At 35.7% G+C, this 10,321-nt stretch overlaps 1 pseudogene; it reads right to left on the minus strand.

Moving 5' to 3' along the window:
• Positions 1–451: 451 nt before the first annotated feature.
• LOC134807399 (syncytin-1-like) lies at positions 452–9,071 on the minus strand (annotated as a pseudogene).
• Positions 9,072–10,321: the final 1,250 nt, after the last annotated feature.

The raw sequence follows: 10,321 nt of genomic DNA on the forward strand, positions 1-10,321 counted from the left end.
ATCCAAAGAAATGAATAGTCCCTTTAGGTGGTTTTCGGTAATTCCTAAATGAAAGTGCTTAGTTTCTTGAAGAACCTGCATCCCTCTCATGTTTCTGTGGCAAATATGGTGTCCCAGTTTGTTAATAGGAGGAAAATGGCATGGGAAAAGATGGGCCTCTGGTTTATGAAAATGGACTGTGTACAAGCTGCAGGTGCAGGCCACCACTGTTATTTGGGCAAAATAGCCCTTGTAGGTCTGGTCACTGAGAACCTTACTGGCATCCTATGACAAACAAATCTGTAGTATATTCTTTTTACTTGGATAATACTTATCGAGAAAAGCAACAATATTCCTCTTGCCAAATCTACTCTCCTTAGGTTTTGCTAGCTGAAATCTCCTGGGTTTATGCTATCTGCCTCATATATACCCTGGTCCAGTGTTCTGCTATCAGCTTCTCTAGATAGCGCCTTCATTCTTCCACAGTGCATTCAATGGCAGTTTCACAGGTTCTCAGCTTAGGGTCCACTGAACACAAAAAATTGAAGAAGGCTTGTTGAGGACAACTATATATTTTTATCTGATCGTACCCACCCACTCCTCCTTGCTGTTATGCTGAGCTGACCCATATTTATGTGAAGTCCTCTGTACAACTTCTGGTTTCCTACTGGATACCCCAGCTGGAAAGCTGGGCAACTACCTCCCTGCTTTCAGTGTTCCCCTGCTTGTTGTAGAAAGTGCAATAAGGATGCGGGTGCAGTGCTGTATTTAGGATATGATTCTAGGGAGTGAGCAAGTGAGAAAAGGAATAAAGCAAGTGTTTATCTGTGGGAAACCAGAGGTATGTCCCACTGAGAAGCCCTCTGAAAGACTGTTTGAAATAAGGCTCAGAAGTATCACACACAAGAGAAGAGCAAGATGGGGATTTTACCCACTGCTCCAATCCCTCATAGATTGAGGGTTGATTCTGGGAATGATAAGTCCTCAGCAGTCCAAGATGTCCCAACCAGCCAAGTACATTCCCATGGCTAGAAAAAAATCATTAAGGTAAAAAGATGTAAGTACATACCCGGGGTAAAATGCCATCAGTCATTATGGAAATTGTCCCCTGAAGCTACAGATAAACTTTAAGAAAGTTTGCAGCTTTGGGTGGGACACAAATGGCACCTGCTGACATCCTCATACTTTATTAGGGAACATATTCTGCTCTGGGCTGAAGCCTAGAAAGAGGAAAGGGAAAAAAAATTGTTTCTCCTACTGCTCAATAATTAAAGCATTTATTTTTGTCTTATTCTGAACTTCAAAACCTCAGAAAACAGGAAGTATTTTTTACAACGAATTTAGCAGCAATATATGATCTAATTTAATTTATAATCTAATTTTAGAGATCTATGTCTTATCAATATGCTATTCTGCTTCTGACTTCACCTTTATTATCACTATCCTCTATCAGTACAAGCAGTGAGACATCTTTCTACTGTGTTATACCTTGTTTCTTCCCAGTTCTACATCCAGTCTTACTTAGGATTTAAGTACCAAACCAATATTGACTTCAACTATACACTGGAAGAACTCTATGGATGATTTCTCTAGGCTTAGCTCTTGATTTGTTAAATGGAAGCTGAATGAATTTATTTTTTTAAAAGACAGCCTGTGGAGATGTAAATACATTCCACAGAATTCGCCCATTTAAAGCCTTTTGGCTATGAAGAATAATGCTGATTTAAACATTCATGAACAAGTTCTTTTGTGGACATAGTTTTCATTTCTCTTGGCTATATACCAAGGAGTGGAATTTCTGGGTCAAATGGTAAATCTATGTTTAATCATTTAAGAAACCAAATAAATGTATTAGATACCTATCCTTTTACTATATATAATGCCTTTATTTTATGATTATTAAAGTCCTATAAACTGCATCTTGCGTCCTTGAAACTGAATATTACCTTATACTTTGTCTTTAAATTCTTTTTTGAATAAATTTTAATTACCCTGACTGGACAAACATCTTACTCTGACTAAGTTAAATATTGCATACTTAGAAATATGGAAAAGTACACAAATAATTTTCAAAATATTGTTCTCTATATGTATGTAAATATATATATCAGTGTCTGTATGAACTTAAAAGAAGTTTAATAAGAATACACACTAACATATCAACAGTGGCTTCTACAGAGTAGGATGGAGGTACCTCCATTATTCATTTTCTGAAATTAGTTGTTGTTTTAATTTTATTACAAGAAGTATATAATAGATTCATTTTAAAAGGCTAGGTGATACGAATATATATTGAAAATTAGCCAAAATGTTATAAAATTCAAATATTTCTCTAGAATGAACTCACATATTTAGATCACATTAGGTGAATGCCTTGAAGTGATACCTTAACTGAGTTACAATTTTAAATTTGAAAACTAAAAATATCCCAGTTAAATTTGCACTGCCTTGCTCTAAAACTATTGTTGAAATCATAGACTACTAAGCTATTAAGCTTTTTAGTAATTTCTGTGTATAGTCCGTTCCAAAGTATTTTTAAACTAAAAATTAATGTCACAGCCTTTGTGGGGCTGCTAAGGAATCTTGGAAACATGATTTTCTCTTGGCTTTGGAAACTAGAAAGCTCAAGAACCAATTCGATGGCATAACTTACCAACTCATTTCATCATCAACATTGTCATAATCATCGTCGTCATCATCATAGCAACCATTCCCTGAACGTTTATTGTGTTGCATACACTGGTCCAGAACCTTAAGGCAGACGATCTATTTCATCTTCTCAAGAAATCTATAAGATAGGTTTAATTATTATTATTTCATGCTCAAAATCACTAAGGCACAAGATATTTAGTATTCCGCTCAAAGTTATGTAATTCACGTCAGAGCAAGAATTTAATCCAAGTTAGTCTTACTCCAAAATTCATCTTATTCATTAAAGAGGACTTTTTAAGTTACAAACAACAGAACACCTCAACCAAGTTAGCTTTTAAAAAAATGTACAATAAATATACATTTTATTATATACAGTCTAGAAAGATAACAAGAGTGTATCTTTTACCTCACCTTACAGCTCTATAAGTTCTTAAATTCTCTGCCACAATCTAGTCTGAAGTATGTTGATCATCTTGTAAAACACAGAACATTATATTGGTCCACTATATTGGTAATATCATGTTTATTAAATTGTTAAGCAAAAAATAGCATATTTTTTATGCTGACATAGATAAGTTTGTTTTAACATTTATATGAAAATGCTCAGGAGCTAGAAGAGATAAAACCATTAAACTTTGCTTGAAGTTAAGGCTTAAAAGACAGCTGCAGTAATCAAGACAGCATGATATTGGTGGAAGAATAAAAACATATATTAAAGAAATATAATCAATAATCCAGAACTAGACCCACATAAATATGCCCAAATGATTTTTGAAAATGGTGCCAAGCAATTAGATAGAGGAAGGATAGCTTTTTCAATAAATGGTGCTGGAACATTTTGACATCCATAGGCAAAAGAAAAAGAAAGCCTTGCCTGAGTAAAAGCATAAAACTTTTAAATAAAAAATAGGAGAAAATTTTCAGAACCTAAGATTAGAAAAATTAGTGTTAAACCTTACAACAAAACCATGATCTGCAAAAGAAAGGTTGAATAAATTAGGCTGCATCAAAATTAAAAGATTTTGTTCTATGAAAGACCTTGTAAAGAAGATTAAAAGACAAACTACATATTGGGCAAAAATATTTGTAAACCAGATATTCTACAAAGTACTTATATATAGAATATAAAAATCTCTCAAAGCTACAGTCAAAAAAGAAAAGAACAATTCCATTAGTGAGTGGGAAAAAGACATTTTGCTTAAGAGAGTGTACAGATGACAAATAAGCACATGAAAAGATGTTCAGCATCATTCATCATTAGATAAATGTGAATTAAAACCACAATGACACATCACAACACACCCATCAGAAGAGCTAAAATAAAAAATAGTAATAACACCAAACACTGGTGAAGATGTGAAGAAACTGGATCATTCTGATTGTTACTGAATATCTGAAATGATATATATATTCAGGAAAACAGTTTTTCAGTTTCTTATAAATCATATATTTACCATAAAACTCAGCAATTGCATACTTGAACATTTATGCAAGAAAAAAACCACTTAAACTTTTGCACAAAACTAGTACATGAATGTTCATACCAGCTTTATTCATATTAGCCCCATAGTGGAAAAAACCCAAATATCATTCATGTGTGAATGGGTAGGCAAACGTGGTACATCCACACAGTGGAATACTACTCAGCAGTGAAAAAGGAACTGCTATTGATACACCAGCAACAACTTGAATGGACCTCAAGTAAATTGGGTTGAGTAAAATAATCCAGCCTTCAAAAGTTAGATAGCATTTGATTCTATTTATATCATAGTATTGAAATTATAAAATTATAAGGATAGAGAAAAGATTGGTGGCTGTGAAGGAAATGGAGATAGGTTGTACCTATAAGAGGAGGACTTGAGGAATCTTTATTAGGCAACTCTTTTATATTTTAACTGTGGTGGTGTTCACATGAATATAGATCCCCAGTACATCAAGAATCCACAACTGGAAGTCCTGATCAAGAAGACTTAAATGCATGTGTACCTAATAACAGAGTTTCAAAGTTTTTAAAGCAAAAATACATAGAACTAAAACAAAAATGAGAGATTTATAGTTGAAGTTGTTAATACTTGTATCTCAGTAATTTATAGAACAAGTATATAAAAAATTAGTTAAGACATAGAAAACTTGAAAAATACTATCAGCTGATTTAATTTCTATTATATCACTGTAATTAAAAGGGCAGAAACCTAATTTTTTTGAAGAATATGTGGATTCTTTACTAAGATAAACTGTATTCTGGGCCATTAAATAGTCTTAATAAATTTAAAATAATTAAAATTATACAAAACAGTCTGGTTATAATATAATTGAATAATGTATATTACAAAAAATCTAGAAAATTCCAACAAATTTGAAAATTAACACACTTTTAAATTACCTATGACTCAAAACAAAATTTAAAATATTTGGAACTGAAAGCCAATGAAAACAACATAATTAAATTTGTGGGGTATGGTTAGAGACATGGCTGAGGTAAAATTTATAGCTTTAATTACTTACATTGGAAAAGAAGACACAAATCAATGACTTACGGTTTCTCCTTGAGGTGTAGAAGAAATTAAATTAATCCCAAGATAAGTGGAATTAAATAATAAAGAGGAGTCAATAAAATATACAATGGGCAAACAATTGGGAAAATCATTCAGATTAAAAACTGGTTCTTTTAAATGATCAATAAAATTGATACCCTTCCCATCAGAAAGATTAATGGAAAAAAAGGAGAGAAGGCATTAAATTGCTTGTATCAGAAACAAAGAAGGGAATATCATTACAGTTTCAAAAAGATGTATTGATTTTTACAAAAGTGTCAACAATATTTAAAAGATATTAAGAAAATATGAAAAATTTGTAATCATAAATTTATGAATTTAGATGAAATTATAATTTTTTTTTTTGAGACGGAGTCTTGCTCTGTCACCCAGGCTGGAGTGCAGTGGCGCGATCTCGGCTCACTGCAAGCTCTGCCTCCTGGGTTCATGACATTCTTCTGCCTCAGCCTCCCAAGTAGCTGGGACTACAGGCGCCCGCCACCATGCCCGGCTAACTTTTTGTATTTTTCTTACAGATGGGGTTTCACCATGTTAGCCAGGATGGTCTCGATCTCCTGACCTCGTGATCTGCCCCCTCAGCCTCCCAAAAGTGCTGGGATTACAGGCGTGAGGCACCGCTCCCAGCCCTAAATGAAATTATTAAAGCACTTAAAAACACAAATTCCAAAACTTGCACAAAGACAAATATAGAAAGGTGTAATAGTTTATAATCTATTAAAAACATTGATTTTGTAATCTAAATTCTCCCCACAAAGAAAATTAGAAGCCCAGATGGTTTCATTGGTGACGTCCATCAATCATAAAGCAAGATATAATAGTCTTATATACACTCTCTCAGAAAATAAAAGAGGGAATAGTTTCCAACTTATTTTGTAAGTCCATAAAATATGGTGTTACTCTCAATACCTAAACTAAAAGAAAATATTACAAAAACATAAAAGTACTGGCTTACATCCTTCATTAACGTAGAAACAAAAATTCTTATCAGCAACATACACATATTATAATATATCATCACTGAAAGAGGTTTATCCCAAAGCGTGAGGTTGATTTTATATTCAATATTTAATCAATGAAATTAGCAATACTTAAAGGATAAGGGAGAAAAACTACGTGATTATATTAATTAAGATCCGGGAGAAAAAATATCTATGACAAAAATTCAACACCCACTCCTGGTAAAAATGCTCAGCAAACTAGAAATAAAAGAGAACTTCTACAATACAAAAATATGCAATGAATATTTTAAAAATAAACTTTTGTCAACAGACGTGCACTATGAGAAAAGTTAAAGTGCCACATACTGAAAAAATAAAAACAAAACAAAAACTTCTACCAGATGGAAGCTTAGATCTACTCAATAAGAAACATTGGTATACAGAAATCGATTTCATTTAAAATAGCAGTGTAACATGAAATACTTAGAGATACATAATAAAATATGGGTAAGACCTGTAAACTGAAAACTACCAAATATTGCTGGTAAAATTAAGAATAACATACATAAATGAGTAAGATATACAATGTTTACAGGTTGGGAGAGTCGAAATTGACAGAATGTTAATTCTTCCCAAATTGATCAATAGATTTATTATGTAACCAGTGAAAAGTCTGGAAGGCTGTTTTAGTGTGTTTTGCTTTGTTGTTAGAAACTAAGAAACTCATTCTTAAGTTTATATTTAAGGGCCTAGGAAAACTAAATTATGATGAACTTTGCACTACCTGATATCAGGACTTAAAGTATAACTTCAGTAAGAAACACAGTGTGATGTTGGCATAAAGACAGGCATATAAATAAATAGAACAGGACCTGGAGACAAAAATATAGACCTACACTTAAATTGTGTATCTATTTCTATAAAAGTGTCAAAAAAATTCAATAGGGAAATGATACATTATTAAACAAACTGCTACAATAATGGGATATTCACATGGAAACAAATGAGTCTCAATCCTTACACTCTATACAAAAATTAAGTTGAAATATATGACGCCAAATTTAAGAGTTAAAGCTTGAACTTTCAGAAGTAAAAGCACAGGAGAAAATCTTTGCATCTTTGGCTACATAAAAATTTCCTAGAGAGGTCACACACATTAAAAGAACCCAAATCATTAAAGAAAATGGTAAATTTAACTTTATCAAACTTAATAATGCTTGCTGTTTCAAATACACCATATTAATAAAGTTTCTCCAGAGAGGTAGATCCAGTAGAAGGGGAGAGAGAGAGAGGAGAGAGAGAGGAGAGAGAGAGGAGAGAGAGAGGAGAGAGAGAGGAGAGAGAGAGAGAAAGAGGAGAGAGTGGAGAGAGTGGAGAGAGAGAGATAGAGAGAGAGAGAAAATATATGGGGAATTGGTTCACACAATTAGAGAGGCTGAGAAGTCTCAAGATATGTTGGCTACATCATAAACATCATATTTCATCCATACATTATCCCTGTATTTCATGTATTATTATCCCATTGACTGAAGAGGGAAATTTAGCCAGAGAGGTAAAATCATCTACCCAGGTATTGTTGTAAATTTCAGAAACAGAATTTGGACTCAGGATGAAGCGAAACTTGTTCTTAACTACTATGCTACATTTTTCACCACATGTCCACCTACATGAGTTTCTTTATTGGAGACATTTCTAAAGAAAAAATTCTTTGACAAAATTCTAATATTATCTTCTGCTAGAACAGGTTGTTTTAAGGGATATCATATCCTATTCCAGAAAACTTTCTTCATCTCCAGACTCAGAATGTTTGAGTCTGTTATTGCCACTCTATTTGTCAGAAATGTTTCTAAGAATATTCCTTCTAGACTTCTACTTGGGCAAAACATAAGCCTTTCTTAGAAACTCCGAGCCTAAGTTAAGTGGGATCAGGAGGAGAAAATCTACATTATGATTATGTGCTGGGCACTATGTTAAGAACTTCACTGACAGGAATTGGCTGTGTCCCCACCCATATCTCATCTCGAATTGTAACTCCCACAATTCCCACCTGTCATGGGAGGAACCTGGTGGGAGATGATTGAGGAAGCACATAGATTCTGAAGAGCCATTCAAACAATGATAGGCTGAAGTACCACAGACAAAAATTATTCCTGAGGGTAGGCAGACTATTTGTGTGGGAGGAGTTACCCACCTGATGCATTGGGAGTTGGTTGTGTCTATAGTATCGCTAAATTTTACACAGGTGAGGTTTGAGGTATGGGTTATTTCCAGATTAGAGACAAGAGGTCCTACTAAAACGGAAGTGGTGCTTATTTCTGTGCTGAAGTTCAGGTACAGGGAATGAAATGTACGGCCTGAAGTGCAGGGGGAGGCACATCCAACAGTTAGTAGGGTTTTAGGCCAAGACCTCATGGAGCCCAGTGAGGGAGTGAGGGTAGTATTAAATAGGCTTACCAGGTGAGTATGGGTATGGAGGGTTTCATGTAGTTTTGAGAGATCTAGTCCTTTGTAGGGGTTAGGGGTGCTATGTACCACGGTCAGTTGGGAGATTACTTCCTTTACGTGTTTTTCTCTTGCCTCATCTTGAACTCCACCCCCATCAGACATACCGGTATGAGTGAAGTTAAGTCCAACAGACAGTGGCTCCAAGTCCTCAAGGACAACTAGGATTAATCATTTTCCCTGTCCAATAATGAGTATTTGCATGCATGTAAAGAGTGGCAGAGTTACAGCATTTGTGGGGCATATGGGTGTGGGCAGTGAAGGTGGGGTTTCCCTTAGATAAACTCCTATATGATGGGGCATCAATATTGCCAGGAAGCCGCATTCTCCATAGAAACTATTGGTAAGGGGAGCTACTGGTCGTACAGCGGCATGGAGGGGGTGCAGTGAGAGTGAAAGAGGGTAAGAGAACAGTAAAGAGAAAAATATGATAAGGGAGGGCCATGGGGTTTTACGATTTTAGTTACTTTCCTCACAGTTCTCTGACAGCCACAAGTCTCCTTTAGCAGTGAATATGCCATTCACATCATGAGATGTCCACACAGTAAGATCTCTTCCCTGTATTATTTTAACTGCTTCAGATACTAAGACTGCTACTGCCACGACTACCTGTAGACAAAGAGGCCAACCCTTTGCCACTACATCAGTTTCCTTACTTAGGTATGCCACGGATTGCAAGCTCATCCCTCGGATCTGTGTAAGGACTCCTAGAGCTATTCCTGTTTTTTCTGTGACATATAAAGAAAAGTCTTGTCCTGTTGGCAAGCTTAACACTGGGGCTTGGGTTACGGCCTTCTTTAGGGCCTGGAAAGCCACTTCTGCTTCAGGTGTCCATTTTACTACATGAGTATTGGCTTTCTGAGTTTCCTTAATTAGTGTATATAATGGTCTGGCTATTTCACCGTACCTGGGAATCCATATTCGGCAGAAACCTGTCATGCCAAGGAATCTTCTTAGTTGCTTTAGGGTTTTGGGATGAGGATAAGCCAGTATAGGCTAGATATGTTCCTCACTGAGGGCCCTGGTGCCTTTGGATAATTTTAGCCCTAAGTATTTAACCTGCTGTGAGCAGAGCTGAGCCTTTGGTTTGGAAACCTTGTAGCCACAGGTAGCAAGGAAATTTAAGAGCACTTGGGTGGCTTGATGGCACAAGGTTTCTGAATTGGCAGCTAAAAGTAAATCATCCACGTACCGATGGACAAAACTGTCCAGGTATGAGAATTGACTCAAGTCTTGGGCTAATGCCTGGCCAAATAGATGGGGGCTATCCCTGAACCCTTGGGGTAAAACAGTCCAGGTGAGTTCAGACATTGGGTTCGAAGGATCTTCAAAGGCAAACAAGAATTGAGAGTCAGGATGTACAGGGATGCAGAAAAAGTCATCCTTAAGGTCCAGGACTGTAAACCACTCTGCTTCCTCTGGTATTTGGGAAAGCAGAGTATAAGGGTTAGGTACAGCTGAGTATAGAGGGACAATGGTCTCATTGATAATCCTGAGATCTTGCACTAACCTCCACTCTCCATTGGGTTTCTGTACTCCTAAAATTGGAGTATTGCAGGGGCTACTGCATGGTTTTACTAGGCCTTGGATTTTAGGTCCTTAGCAATCTTTTGGAGTCCTTGTTGGGCCTCGGGTCTAAGAGGGTACTGCCTTTGGTAGGGAAAGGAGGTGAAATCCCTTAGTTTAACTTGAACA

Source organism: Pan troglodytes, chromosome 9 (assembly GCF_028858775.2).
Source record: "Pan troglodytes isolate AG18354 chromosome 9, NHGRI_mPanTro3-v2.0_pri, whole genome shotgun sequence".
NCBI classification, from domain to species: domain Eukaryota; kingdom Metazoa; phylum Chordata; class Mammalia; order Primates; family Hominidae; genus Pan; species Pan troglodytes.